Source organism: Ptychodera flava (assembly GCF_041260155.1).
Source record: "Ptychodera flava strain L36383 chromosome 3 unlocalized genomic scaffold, AS_Pfla_20210202 Scaffold_25__1_contigs__length_14229661_pilon, whole genome shotgun sequence".
Lineage (NCBI taxonomy): Eukaryota > Metazoa > Hemichordata > Enteropneusta > Ptychoderidae > Ptychodera > Ptychodera flava.
Genome location: NW_027248279.1, coordinates 8119271 through 8133906, shown reverse-complemented (window position 1 = coordinate 8133906; position 14636 = coordinate 8119271).

The following is a 14636-nucleotide window of genomic DNA, read 5'->3' as shown; positions in this document are numbered from 1 at the left end:
GAGATGTTAGATCAACGGAGAGTCCACGGTCGTCATCATTGTTGGTAGTAGCTGACCTTTGGACCGAGACTTTGAATGGCTCCGTAGTAATATCCGTAGACACTTCCGGTCAAGGTTGATGATGACAGCAAGCTGCCGTTGTTGGCCCGTTTATGGCTGGTTCGAGTAGCCTTTCACGCTTGCATAGTTTACATGGCCACTGACATACATAATATGCCATGTGTCAACCCAGTATTGTCTAGGAGTTTGCAAACACACTGAGATCTGTTTCACCTATACGGCAACGAAGCGAACCATGTTGTAAACAAACGTAGTAGTACAACCAGCGTATCGGACGGGGACATGCTGAGCGCCAGACAGACAGACGACAAGTGCATGCGTGAGGACTCAAAAAATGTGATAAATCGTACAGTAAGACATTACTATCAATATTGTGCACCAGTATCAAGATTTATAGTTTTGTGTATTACATGGTTTATCCGATATTTTCCCTCCTTTGAAATGCGCAGTCCTTTTTTTCGTTTTCAAAAGAAAAACTTGCTCGCTGTGGGGCCGCAATGCTGAATAATGGAATATATTATCAGTAATAATGTATGGATATGATGTCACAAAATTCACTGGTGTTGACAAAAGCTATAATATAATTGCCTGTAACCAGATAGGCCCCTGTTCTTTATTGGCAAACTTACAAAATTAACCATACTTGGGCTTAAACGTTGACAATGAACTGAGTGAATTGTGTTATCAGCATTCAACAAGTCAATGAGTGTATTCCTAATGTGGCCGTTTCAAAATTTAGTTACTTGGAATATGTCAGTTTGGAGCCATCATGAGACTGTAACTGATATTCCGTGTAACTGATATTCCGATGGTACACGAGACAAAATTGACATGATGCCTCAATTACTGCATATTAATATCATAGTATGTGCTTTCTAATAGTTTCCTTGAAAAGTGCTTGGATTAGTAGGCTACAGTAACATGTTTTATTGAGTTTTTCTTACTCATGACAAGAGAGAGTTTGTACCTTATGCCTCGCTGTTAAATGTCAGTAAGCTAATGTTTTTATTGTGTGAGTGAGTTGTGTCTCAACGGTGAAGTAGATGGTCGACATCTAAGTGCGTAGACATCGTAAGTGGTATAAAAGTCATCTAAATCGACAGACTAAAGATTCTACCCTTCGTGAGCCTAAGTTGAACTGCTATGGCCTTTGCCGGTGATATTTGTCAGAGATCGGTTAAGAACTGAACATTTCCCGTCCTCTTTAAAGATCGAGACTTTGAGAAAACTGTCTTGATGGTAAAACTCCGTCAAGTGTGTTAAATCCAACATTTTTTGTTGGAGAACAGTCCGCTGAAAAATAGCACAACAAACGTGTATTGTTGCAAATTGGAGGGATGGACCCAACAATTAAAGGAGGAAAGTGAAACAAGTCTGTTGTGAAAATGGTGATCTGTAGGGTCGAAAGAAAGAAAAATTGATCATCGTTTGCGCGGATATGCATCCACGTGTGATCTGGAATTTTCCTTGAGTGATGTCATTGCCTCGTGGTACAGAAACGTCGAGGGAACGTTGCTGGGGCTGAACAACGATCGATCGCGGTCATCAGAACTGGAAGGAATGTACTGCTATCAGTGTATCATATAGTACCAAGGGAAATAGATGGTTATTTGATATCATATTTCAGTGTTTATGATTTCAACATCAGAGAGTGACCATTACTCGGGTGTATTAACAGGTGTATTTCAGAAATTGTATCTGTTGATGAGGGTTGGGTTCTCAGTGGTTACGACGCCGTCTAGTGATGAGATAGACAGAGTATATAGGAGATGGAGCATTTAGTTGAAATGTATTGTTTTTGTTCATTAAATGATTTTGTTACATTAAGTTCTCCTTGTGTGTGTCATGTGTTGCTCCTCAGACTGTAGCCCAGACTGTCTATGCCAACGCTGTGTCTACGATTCAGAGGCCCTTTGAAAGAAATTGTTTTGCTCTGTTTCTTGCGTGCAACTATAGCCGAGTTTGACAAAGAACGGGTGACAAAAATGGCGCACAACATAGGGCCTTCACACTGTGCAAACATATCACGTGTTGGTTACTGTGAGCGCTTATATTTATGGAGTTTATTTATGGAGTTGTGACACTTGCCAGTCATTTCATTTAATTAAGCTAGTAGTGCAGAGTTGATATTACCATCGAATTCATACAAAGGTAGCAGTATTGATTTTACATGTACAAAATGTACATGCGGCAATCAGGTTTTGGGAAATCCATCTTTGGCTTTTTATTGCATTGAGCGCATAATTGTCCCAGGGCACTATGGTGTATTTTGAGTGTGTATTGATCTATTTTTTGAGATTATTGATTTCAGTGATTGTGTACCATTGCATACCATATTGTTGCGACACCAGCTCTAAAACAACAGTTTAATAACCCCAGCTACTGTGGTGTACCCTCACCCATCTGACACTTAAAGGTGGGAGGGACGCTGGAGCCAATTTGCGTACTGGCAGGGGTAGGAGTATGTGGACGCCATGGACAGAGAATCCTGTTGGGATAGAAAGAGAGCAGAAGTTAAGCAAGGGCACAGAGTGACAAAGTAAATGATAGGAAACAAGGACAATAATCGCAATCATACCAATCCATAATCCATCTCTCGCCGAGAAAAAATGCAAAGCTTACTGTATGTGATAAATTATTAGAAGATTGCTATGACTTGTGTAGATTTATAGACGAAGGAAACCCGGTAATTATCGCTCCACTATTAAACAGTCTTCAGTTTCTGCCAGCCAAGTGACGCCGCAACTTTCTGATGATGAAGAAAAAGATTCTGCTGATGAGGAAATCGACGTTATAAATTTAAAGACCTTACTGCAACTTTAATGGCAGACGTTCTAGCATTAAAACAACAACATGAAGAGGACATAAGTAAACTCTTTGAAGAGTTGAATAACATTACAAAGACTTCTAACAAGTTGAGAGCTGATCTGGATAACACTATTTCAACTATGACTTCCTTATCAAAAGATGTCGATGCGTTACGTTCACAGTCAAAGGCTTTTGACACAAACTCCAGGCAACAATTAAAACTCTTGATCCAGCGTGTCAAGGGACTCCAATGCGACATGTCAAAACAACTGGATATAAATGAACAACTTGGTTCAAAAATGAAGAGTTTGGAAAAGAATCTGAGGACGAATAAACAACTTTCAAGATCTGATTCAAATTCGAACGGTATTAATCCGACGATCTCATCATCTCGGACTCCTTTAAGTAGCTCTGCTTCCAGCTCAGTGTAACGTCTAATTCTGCAAGTATCAAGGACAAAAAACAACGCACCACAACCGTCATTATTTCCCCTTCAAACTCTAATGATCGACTGCCTGAACAAAATGGCTCCGCAATGTTCACTGAATCTCCGGGTACTGAACTCTCTCATGAATGCGAACTAGTCTCCACGCCAAGCCTAGCAAATCCTACTGCTGATGAATTATCATCATTATCATCATCATCACGCTTTTTTCCTGCCGAGACATCAGTTTCTGCGAGGCCTAACTCCCCAAAACTGTGGACAGACATTGTAACTACAGGATTAGCGCCATCAACAACAGTTTCTTCCAATCCAACATCTTCAAACCGACAACCACATATGGCACCAGCTGCGCTTCCTAGTGAAATATGTGCTGAAAATTTGACTTTGTCTGAAAAGCCCAACTTCAGTGCGAACTCTGCAAACTCTCCGCGAGTTGCTGGCGAAACAACAGAGTATTGTACTGCATTAGATAAAGACAATGAAACGTTTGATTTTGAAGGTGTTGCTTTTTCCAATCGACCCAAAGTGAAAAGGTTGTACGTGGTGGTATCAAAGAGGGTACTACACGCGACCAGATTGAGCGTCATCTCAATAAAACAATGTCCGCTGTACGTCAATTAGACTCATCACAAGTAAAAGGCGTGGTGCCATAGCTGCCAAAATAAATGTGACTACCGATCACATTCAGCGTGTCTTACGCCAAGGATTTTGGCCGCCAAATGTGCTATGCCGACTATGGATGGGTGAACAGAAATTCTCTGAACACATTAAGCATCTAAAATCCAAAAGACGCCAACCTGAATCCACCAATTCATGAAACTTAGCCTATTGACCTTTTCCATTTTAAAGCTTTTTCTTGTATGCTTATTGTCTATGCTCCAGACTCATAATTCTGCTGAAATTCTAAGACTCGCATGCTGGAATGTCAGAGGTGTGATGTCTACCGTCCCCTACCTAGTCCAACTTCTTAATGAAACTGACATCTGCGCTGTGAGTGAACATTGGCTTTTCCCACATTCATTGCACTTCCTTGATTTGATTGACAATGATTTTGCTTCTTTTGGTGCGACAGACAGGACGTACGATCTCAACCCCTGTAACTTTTCAGCTCGAGGTCAAGGAGGTGTGGCGTTCCTTTACCGGAAAACACTACGCCCGCAGATCGAACATATTGACTTGAACGATGACCGCGTTATCGGCTTGAAATTGGACTGTAAAAATAATCAATCTATCTTTCTTTTTGCTTTGTATTTACCGCCTGTCAACTACACAGTAGACTCATACGTGGAATATGTTAATTTACTGGAAGACTTGTATAATACATATACACCTGTCGGCCACGTGATTTTCTTGGGAGACTTTAATGCAAGTCTAGCAGGACCACGTCGACAAGTAAACCTTATCACAACGAGAGAGTATTCTCTTCAGCAGTTTGCCGATTCTTGCAACCTTCAACCAGTCAACCTATTTAACGTTTGCAATGGTCCAGTTGAAACTTTTGTTCCTCAGATGGCTTGCATCGATCGACAATTGACTATATATTGATTCCAGAGAGTATAGCTGACAATGTTACCAAGTGTCAAGTACTAGATGATGATGCATTGAACTTAGCTTAGCGTGGTCTAAAGTTAACGAAGGTGTCATCAGACAAAAACATACAGTCACTCACTCTCCCACAAACTAAAGTTGCTTTCTCTTGACAGAAAACCATTAGTTTGTCCAGTTGAAATTGAACAAGTCACGAATTCCCTTATTAATGTTCTACGTGAAACCGCCTGTGAACATATTCCATCATCTCGTTTCAAACCTTTCTTAAAACCATATTGGTCAGAACTTAAAGATTTTCATCGTAAAACATGAGAATGCCGCAAGAAGTGGATTGAAGCTGGTAGACCAGAGGACACCAGCATGATACGTATCGTCTTTACAAGGAATCAAAACGAGTATTCAGAAACCAGCTACGTAAAAAAACAAAGGGAAGAGGAAAGGAAACAGTATGATTTCGTTGAAACTGCAATGGAATTTGACCAAGGAAGTTTTGTGCGATATATAAACACTCGACGGAAAAACAAGGTGATACCTTTCCTGTTCTTACGGTAGATAATCTGAAAAATTGTGATCCTGACAAAGAAGCTGACGCGTTTGCTAAAGTCTTTCAACAACTGTACGAGCCATTGGAAGATAACACTTTCTCTAGCATTTTTAAATTAACAATCGACAACAACATTAACTTACTAGTTACCGAGAGTTATTTGAATCGGGAACAGATGTGTCTACTCCTTTCACTAACGAAGAAATCTCGTGTGCCGTAAGGAAATTAAAACGCAAAAAAGCTGGTGGTCCAGATTCAATCACTAATGAGCATATTATATTTGGTGGGCAATTCTCATCAATTGTCTTACAGCATTTATTTAATGCAATGGTTGATGTAGAGTATTCTCCATATGCCTTTAAATCAGCATACCTAGTACCAGTATTTAAAGGTGGCAACAAAGACAACTATAGAGGTATCTCTTTACTGCCATCCCTACAAAAACTCTTCGAACTGTGTATTTTTCAACGTCTACAGCCATGGCTATCCAGTTTTCACATCCCCCATCCGCTCCAAATGGGATATCAACCAGGGCAAAGCAACATCACAACGGCTTTCGGCATCCAAGAGACTATCAACTATCACATAGAACGTCGTAATAAAGTCTTCATGTGCAGCTTAGATATACACAAAGCCTTTGACACAATTTGGTGGAATGGACTTTTTACGAAACTTTATAGACTGGGCATAAATTCAAAACTTTGGAGGTTCCTACGCACGATGTTCCACGGCCAAAATTGCCGAATCGCCATTGGCAGATATACTTCGAAAGATTTTCCTATATTTCAGGGAATCAGACATGGAAGTGTACTTTCTACAGTGCTCTTCCTTGTTTATAGTAACGATTTATTTAACGAACTAGAATCTAATGAAATTGGCTGCTTTGTTGGATCATCGTTTGCTGGTGCACCCGCACTAGCAGATGACATATCATTCTTGCACCTACCCTGTCTAGCTGTCAAAAACATGTAGATTGTGTCAGTGAATTCTGCTCACTATGGAGACTAAAACTTTCCACAAGCAAATGCAGCTTAATTGTTTTTGGAGAATCGAACGTTGAGCGCAAATCTAGGCAAACCCATTCAATCTTACTCCTGAATAATACAGCAGTCACCGAAACGGTCTCCATTACAATCGTTGGCATGAAATTGACCAGCTCTTTGTCTTCCATGGAGAGAACTGTTACTGCCTGTAAAAAAGCTAGAGCCGTCATCAACTCTCTTCGTAGCTCGGGTATCGGCCAAACGGTCTCAACCCTATTATCAGCGCAGATGTTTGGAAAAGGATGAGTATTCCGGCAGTTTTTCATACCTGTGAACTTTGGACCATCTCCGACACAGAACTTCTAATGCTTAAAAGATGTCAACATTATGCAGCTAAGTTGATACAAGGTTTGCCCACGAGAACTTTGTCAGACATTGCTCTAAGCACGCTTGGTTTATATTCCATTGAAGCATATTTAGATCTATGCAAATTAAGATTCTTTGGCACTCTTTGTCGATTAATAGTACCCTAGTATGCAAGAAAGTTTTCTTAATTCGTCTTTGTGAATTCAAAATTTCTGCCGTTCAAAAACAAAAGGGCTTCATTCCCGATATTGTAAGAATTTTCTCAAAAATAATTTGCTTTGTTTTTAGATGAATTCTACATTTCCGGCTTCTTTCCATCTAAAGAGATATGGAAATCTATTATTAAGGAAGCTGTTTACCAGAGAGAAAATGACCTTTGGAGAGCTAGGCTTGAACAGAGACAAGACCTTGAATTCTTTCATGCTATTCACGTCAAACTTGAACCACTTTCGTTACATGTTTTTGCTAAAACGTTCTATGAGTACAAAGATATTGTCTTACACCACTGGTAGTGTCACATGAAGCCGTTAAATTACGGTTAAGACAAAGTCTGGCATTAGTATTTGTGTACAGAGATTTAATTGACCAATACATCTTGCCATCTACACCATTTATGAGCAATTTATATAAAAGAGATTCCCTATCAACAAAGTCAAATGCTTTGCGCAGATCAATAAACGAGGCAACTGTAGGTAAATGCTCATTTAGACGGTAACGCACAATCGATGTCAGAACATAAATGTGGTCCTGGCAAGACCTATCTTTTCTGAAACCATTTTGTTCCTCGGCCAAAATATTATTACTCTCCAAAAAAAACAATAAGTCTCATGTTCAGAACAGAGCTATATATTTTTGAAATAGCACTTTGAAGGCTAATACCTCGGTAATTCAATGGTATGCGAGGATCATCTGACGGTTTTTGGGAATTGGAATGATGACTGATGTCTTCCAAGCAGTAGGGATAAAACCAGTATCAAAACATAACTGTAAAAGATTAACTAACAGATCAACTGAATCGCTGTTTTTCACAACTTCGTAAGGGATTCCGTCCATACCTGCACTTTTACCTGATTTTGTTCTATTTAGAACCTTTTTCAATTTCCTCTCTAGTAATATTTGAATTTAAATCATGATTTGATTCATAAGTAGGATCCATAATGTTTTGCTCCAATAACGTCATATGATTATTCATCTAAACATGAATCAACATCACTATTAGTTGTTTCACAATTATAAAGTAAGGAAAGTTGATCCTGTCATTTCTGAAAACTTGATTGGTATCTGAAACAACTGTCCATTTTCATCATACACCTCCATTATCAATTTATTAGGTCTAGGTGGACCTAATTTATTTATATGTTTCCAGAACATATTAGGGTCATTAATACCAACATTGTCGATTTCGAACATTTTCCCCCTTTATAAAGTCGTTCATAGTATCTGAGTTTTGGCCATAAGTGTTGGCTCAGGTTATGCAAGCTTCATGGAAAAGAGATGCTGGTTTAACTGTGATGCACTGCGGAATAGATGCCAGTTTGGATGACATTTTAGAGAAGTTCGAAATAATCTACGGTGAAGTTGAGACATGAGCGATGCATTTGTAAAGTTTCTACAGGGATAGCGACCAATGAGAAGGGGAAAGTGTTGCAGCCTACTGTTCACGGTTACAGTTGGGTATCAACAAAGCGAAGCAGCCGGGTGGTATTCGGGTAGTGATGGTCGATGAAACTATACGGATAGTTTTTTGGAGAAAGTTGACAGATAGCGATACAAAATAGAAATCAGATTGCTACATTCGATGAGTTAGTTCATATGGCCCGCAGCATTGAACAGGAAGCTCCAGGAATTTCGAGAGAACCTGAAGGTAAGCGTGTCGCCTCTGGACAGACAAATCAGAGTATAGTGATAAAATCTAAGGAATCAAATGTCCGGACTGGTATGGTGAAGTTCTGAAGACGTTGCAGAAACTGCAGACAGGAAATCATGCATTACACTCTCAAGTGAAGGAAATTAAAGATGATGGCAAAGTTGATGTGCGACTATGGCATTAAGGACCAGTCTGAAACAGTGTCCTAGGGGACAAGGAGATCAACTGTAGGTCAAGGTAGGAAACCATTATGGTGCTACAATTGTAAGAAAGAGGGACACAGATCTAAGAATTGTCCGGGACCTAAGCGCAGTAGAAAATGCTATGTACGTGATCAGGAGGGCTATATTGCCAGGAAATGACCATATAGACCTGCTTTGAAACAGCAAGCAGAGAATGTACCCCAGACTCTTATGCATACAACTCCAGATCAGCAAGGAAAGAAAGTAAATGATGGTAGGTATACAGGTGAAAAGACACAGAACCGTAAGAAGATACCAAACAGAAAATATCAGAAAGCTAGTGGACGGCAGGTTTTGATGCAGGAAGAACGGTTGGGCAAGTAGTCGGGCCACCTACCGAGGAGTTCATTATTGTTGAAAGACAGAAGTGTCGCTGTTTAATCGATACAGGTTCACAGGTTGCTACGATTTCTGAGAGTTATTATAATGAAAATCTGTCGCATCTTTCCATTTGTCAGATGAAGGAAACTAAAGCATTGACAGGAACAGGAGCTGGGGGACAGACTGTGCCTTTCCTGGGATTTGTGGAAGTGACGTTGTCATTGCAAGAATCAGTGTTCGGTTTCCAGGAGGAATATCTGATCCTGCCTTAGGGTCAAGATAGCGAGTATAATCTGAAAATACCTGTAACGTCTGGGACGAATATACTGTGATGTTACCCTTGGAGAAAAAATGGCCTTTCATCAAAAGGAGACACAAAATATGAAGATGTCACATTAGGGAAAGACTGCATTCAAAAAACAAATACGACAATTTAATGCAGTGATTATTTGTAAAGTTCAAAAATGATTCTTTGACAGTTCAAAGGTCAAATGGGAAATTATAATTCAATTAAGATATTATTGATACGGACTGTGACATCTTGGGATGGTCGCTGTTTTTTGTGCATGAAAATTCAAGGGTAGGGTAGCTCTTTTTCTTGCAAACACTTGTGAAGGGCCTAATTTTTCAGCCCAGGGCCATAGGGTGCGAAGGTTTAATGGATCAAATCTGATGATTTTTTTTTGTTCTTCCTTTAGTCGTTTTTGCACCCAACTGCACTTAATTCATTTTTCATTCTACTGAGCATTAACAAGTTGTAACGTGAAGAACGCTACGGTAAGCTGTCACACACGATAAAAATTACAAACGACCTCAAAAGAGGGCTATAACTGCAGCAAGTGAAAATATTACAGTAAAAGATTAGGTCGACCAGCAAGAGATAAAATACTTGTTACAACGGAGAGGATAAAAACTGAAACAATTTAAAACAAATACAGTAAAATACTGACCGACTGGCGGGAAATAAAACACTTACAAAGCGCAGAGAATAAAAACGCAGACGTTTCAGGTGCGACCCTTCGTCAGTGTCAAACCTGCAACATCTGCGTTTTTATTCTCTGTGCTTTGCAAGTGTTTTATTTCCTGCTGGTCGGTCAGTATTTTATTGTGTTTGTTTTAACTTGGCGCAGTTTTATCCTCTGTTTTTAACTGTCACATACGCTCATGTATCGCCGATGGCGTCATGCACGCTCCTTCGATGAGCCCTTTCGCGCCCATGGGATTTCGAGTTTATTTTCGTAAAAGTCGTCTACTTCAACGTCTCCTTCTTCGCGCCTCAGTCGCTGGCCGGTGCAATACATGCGGCAAATTTGAGCTGCATTTTATTCAAGGTAGATTGTAGAAGGGATAAATGGTGACACTCCCTAGACTTAGCTTTTCCTTTAAACAGCACGGATAATTCCCGAGAATTTTCGTCCACGGTACAAGAAACATTAAACAATCTCACTCTCCAGCGAAACCTTTTTAGCAATGATGAAGGCCCTGTATATTCTGCCCCGTTTCCATCAAATTAACTATAGAGGGCGCTGTGGATCAAACTCTGAGTCAAACTCACATGCAAGAAGTGTACCTTATCGAATATTAAATTTGTATAGGCCAGAAGGAATAAAAGCAATGTGCCCAATGATATAGTTGGCACGATGATAGCCCAGAACAGCTGAAAGATGACAAGTCACCTGGACGTGATTGGTCACGCTCAAACGACGTTTTGACTTATTTGATTTAAAGTCTGGTGCCGTTGTATTGATATATATATATATATATATATATATATATATATATATATATATATATATATATATATATATATATATATATATATATATATATATATATATATATATATATATATATATATATAAGAAGGATGTCTTGCATCTGCCTTCTGTTTTATTCACTGTGAACGTTTGAGGACTGGGGCATTGTCACGACTTAGATTTTCGAAATTTCAAATCGAAAATGTCAAAACAAGTGTTTTAGAATATGATATGTCAAGAATCACGACATCAAAAGGGGTGGACGCAATTTGTTACGGATTATCATGCAGATAAATGTACACGTAATGCAGATACTTGCAAACCAAGTGTACACTGTACTGATGCATTCAATTAGTATACGTACGTGTATACTTAACGTATTTGACACATCTACAGAATCAGCATATGTGTATATATCTTTGTATTTCAAGCATTTTGCTAAGTATAAAGGAAACACATTGTTTAGTATCCTGGATATTCAATGCTGTGATATCATACTAAAGTGTTTTGTGGAAATTAAAATACCTGTATCATTTCATATACATTCAAAGGATGTTACATCTCTAACTTCACGCAATGGGGTTCATTTCTGATTACGATATGACTTATAATATTTCTGTGAAAATGTGTTTTTTTCTCACATGAAGAATTTGAAAAAAATTCCTCCGTCTTTGCAGTATGAAGGGGAAGTTTTACTCGCACCAAATGAATGTGCACAGATTTAAATATAGTTTTCAAATTGAATTTTACAAAAAGACACTGACAGTGGCAGCACATTAACATAGGACTTTTTATAGTGGCCAAGGTCAGGATAGGTGGGCTAAAATATTTGGATATGAGCTAAAACGACTGAACTAGGGGCTGCAGCGAGTTCTCTATATACATATAACCCTTTAAGTTTAAGGGCTCCCTAGTCACTTGTAATAAATGTGAAATTATTTATGTGTCCTCCAATGTTTACAATAGCAGTTATACTTGTCAACATATCCAAGGAATAGCAAACGAAAGTGTTTCGGACTGTAAACAGAAAATTAAAAGCAGGTTATCAACAACATACAAGAAATAAATTCACATTTCACTGAATGATTCTTGATGTGCTTTGATTCAACGTACAATAACTTCATTGCCTATCATGATCTCTGTTTGATTGTGTTAAGATTCTCCTTTAATATCTTGCTATTAACTGTCATCATTTGGTTATCGTTACATCTAATCATTGGTGTAGAGTCTGTACGAAGTGTTATGAACATTCTTTGCTCTGATATTTCAAAACAGCCAAAAAAAACAGGTAAAATGATTCAGTTTATCATTAAACGAGGTACACGTGAATCTAGATATCTGACATAACATGATACCCCTTCAATGCCACAAAGCAATGTTTTGTTTTCTAGCCTGTGATAAATTTTACAAGGCCATCAAACCTTTGACTTTACAATTATGTCATTTTTTTTATTTTTCATAAAGTCAAGTTAACTATAAAATGACTATTTATTGTCATGTCAAGTCTGTTGTTTTTCTATTGATGGTGAATGTTTCAAATGTAATCAGAGTAGAATTCAGGACTGTTACTAACACAATTAGACCTAATTTGCGATAATTGTATAGTAAGTAAGTAATGACTGTTTAATTTGCAAATGTAAGCTCATCTGCTTTTTGTTTTTACGTTATACATTTGTTTTTATGAGTAATTTGTAATATTGGAATATTTAGCTATACGGCACGTAAATTTTAAGAAATTGAATAGAACAAAGATCGAATTCTCCCAAATCAGTTCCTAACAGGTAATGTAATGTAGCTTATTAACTGGAGTACTGTGTTGTATTATTTAGGTCTACTGGTCTGGTACGGGCAGCTTTCTAATGAGGGAGTAATTTTGAAAAGTAAGTAAACAAGAATGCTAATTCATTGCAAATGCAGCTAGCTGTCATCGCTTTAGCATGTTGGTAGTTCAGTCGTTGATATTTCATCGTCCATGCCACTATTGATAGCATTCGCACATCGTCTACAGGCAAGTATCAGTGCTTCTGATAGGCTAATCATGGCGGGTCATATACAGGGTAGCATTAGGTTTACAATCAGATCCCTTTTCTATGGATGTCTTTATTGTCAAAGAACTATCAGAAAGGTCAAAAGCTGAGATAAGTAGGCTTTACACTTTTACAGTTTGTATTCTATCCCTGACTTAGGAATTTGTTTAATTTTTTGTAATAAATTTCGTTAATACGGCAATTGCTGAGTTCACCTTTTGTTCATTTGCTGTCACGTAACACTATTCTTTCAACGAAGTCTTAATTTCAGACTCTCCTTCCAAAATATCTTCTACGCATTCACCAAGCGAACATGGAAACCTTTGTCACGTACTAATATTTGCAGACAGTCAAGTTAGCCAGCCAGAGGATTGTTGTGCATCTGAAATCATTTACTTCGTTCAGTTCAAAGTACACTCATACTGTGAACTGGATACACAATCAAGTGAAAGAGAAAAAAAGCTCTTGCGGAGATTTGTTCTTTGAATCTTGGTGTATTTTGAATAAAATGCTATGACATTCACTCAGCTCCTTATTCAGCAGATACATCACTATCCTTCCTAACACTTCAAGTTTAATATCATAGATTTCTAGTTGTAATTTTGTCACATGGAAGTGTTACTATCAACTATGTTTATATAGTATGACCTAGCCACTCTGTTCATGTGTTGTGAGCCAAATGACAGAAATACATTTAATATGAAGTTTACCAGAAGCTCCAAGTACACTTTGAGTCACAACATCTTTGGGGTGTGGAAACGTTTTGTCCAAATTATGATTTTTAAGTTCATTGCAGTAAACATCTTAAAGAAATTCACGTTACAACACGTAACAACAAGAACTTTCACTGGGCTAAATGCTTGATAAACAACAATATATACATATATACTGATTCTGTACATATGTCAAGTATACACAAGTATACACGTACGCATACTAATAAAATTCAAACTACAGTGGGGTGGTTTCCCTGCAGTTAGATAATTTTAATGTTTCTTTTACTGACATTGACACCATGACCTATTTTCCATAGACATTTTTAATCGAACTACTTTTACTGAACGGGAAAAAGAAGAATATTTTCCATAATTCATTCCTACAATTTGCAGTTCCTTCATGTAAACAGCTGATTACCTCAATGCAAATCTTGATAATCTAGAATGCCCAGGGTGTTATGTACACATTCTGCCCTGTTTGTTTGTTCAATTGGCTGCGTGGTACAGAGTGGCTCCGTCCTCTCACGTTTTTATGTCAGTGTTGTTTGTACTGAGTCTTGTCAATTGCTTATGAAACTAACTCATTGAACTACAGTTAGCTTGGTATTTATTAGGTGTCATGACCTGATTTGTTGTTTACAAAGTGGATCCTAATGATAAGTTACAATTTATACAAATACCTTTTAATTGAAATCGCAATATAGCATTATAGATTGTTCGATACAGGGAAACGAATTTTCGACCAACCTATTTTAAAATGTTACAATCTCTGCATAAACAAAAAGTATCTCCACTACACCACTTCATGGACTCAACAATAAATCAAATGACCTTGAAACTGTCAATCGGCAGTAAGCAATAACAACCGTTGTTCGCCTGATATGCAATTTAAGTCTCTTTTAAATATTTATTTCGTCAGTTAGCAAATATGTGACCCTTGAAATCATACAAC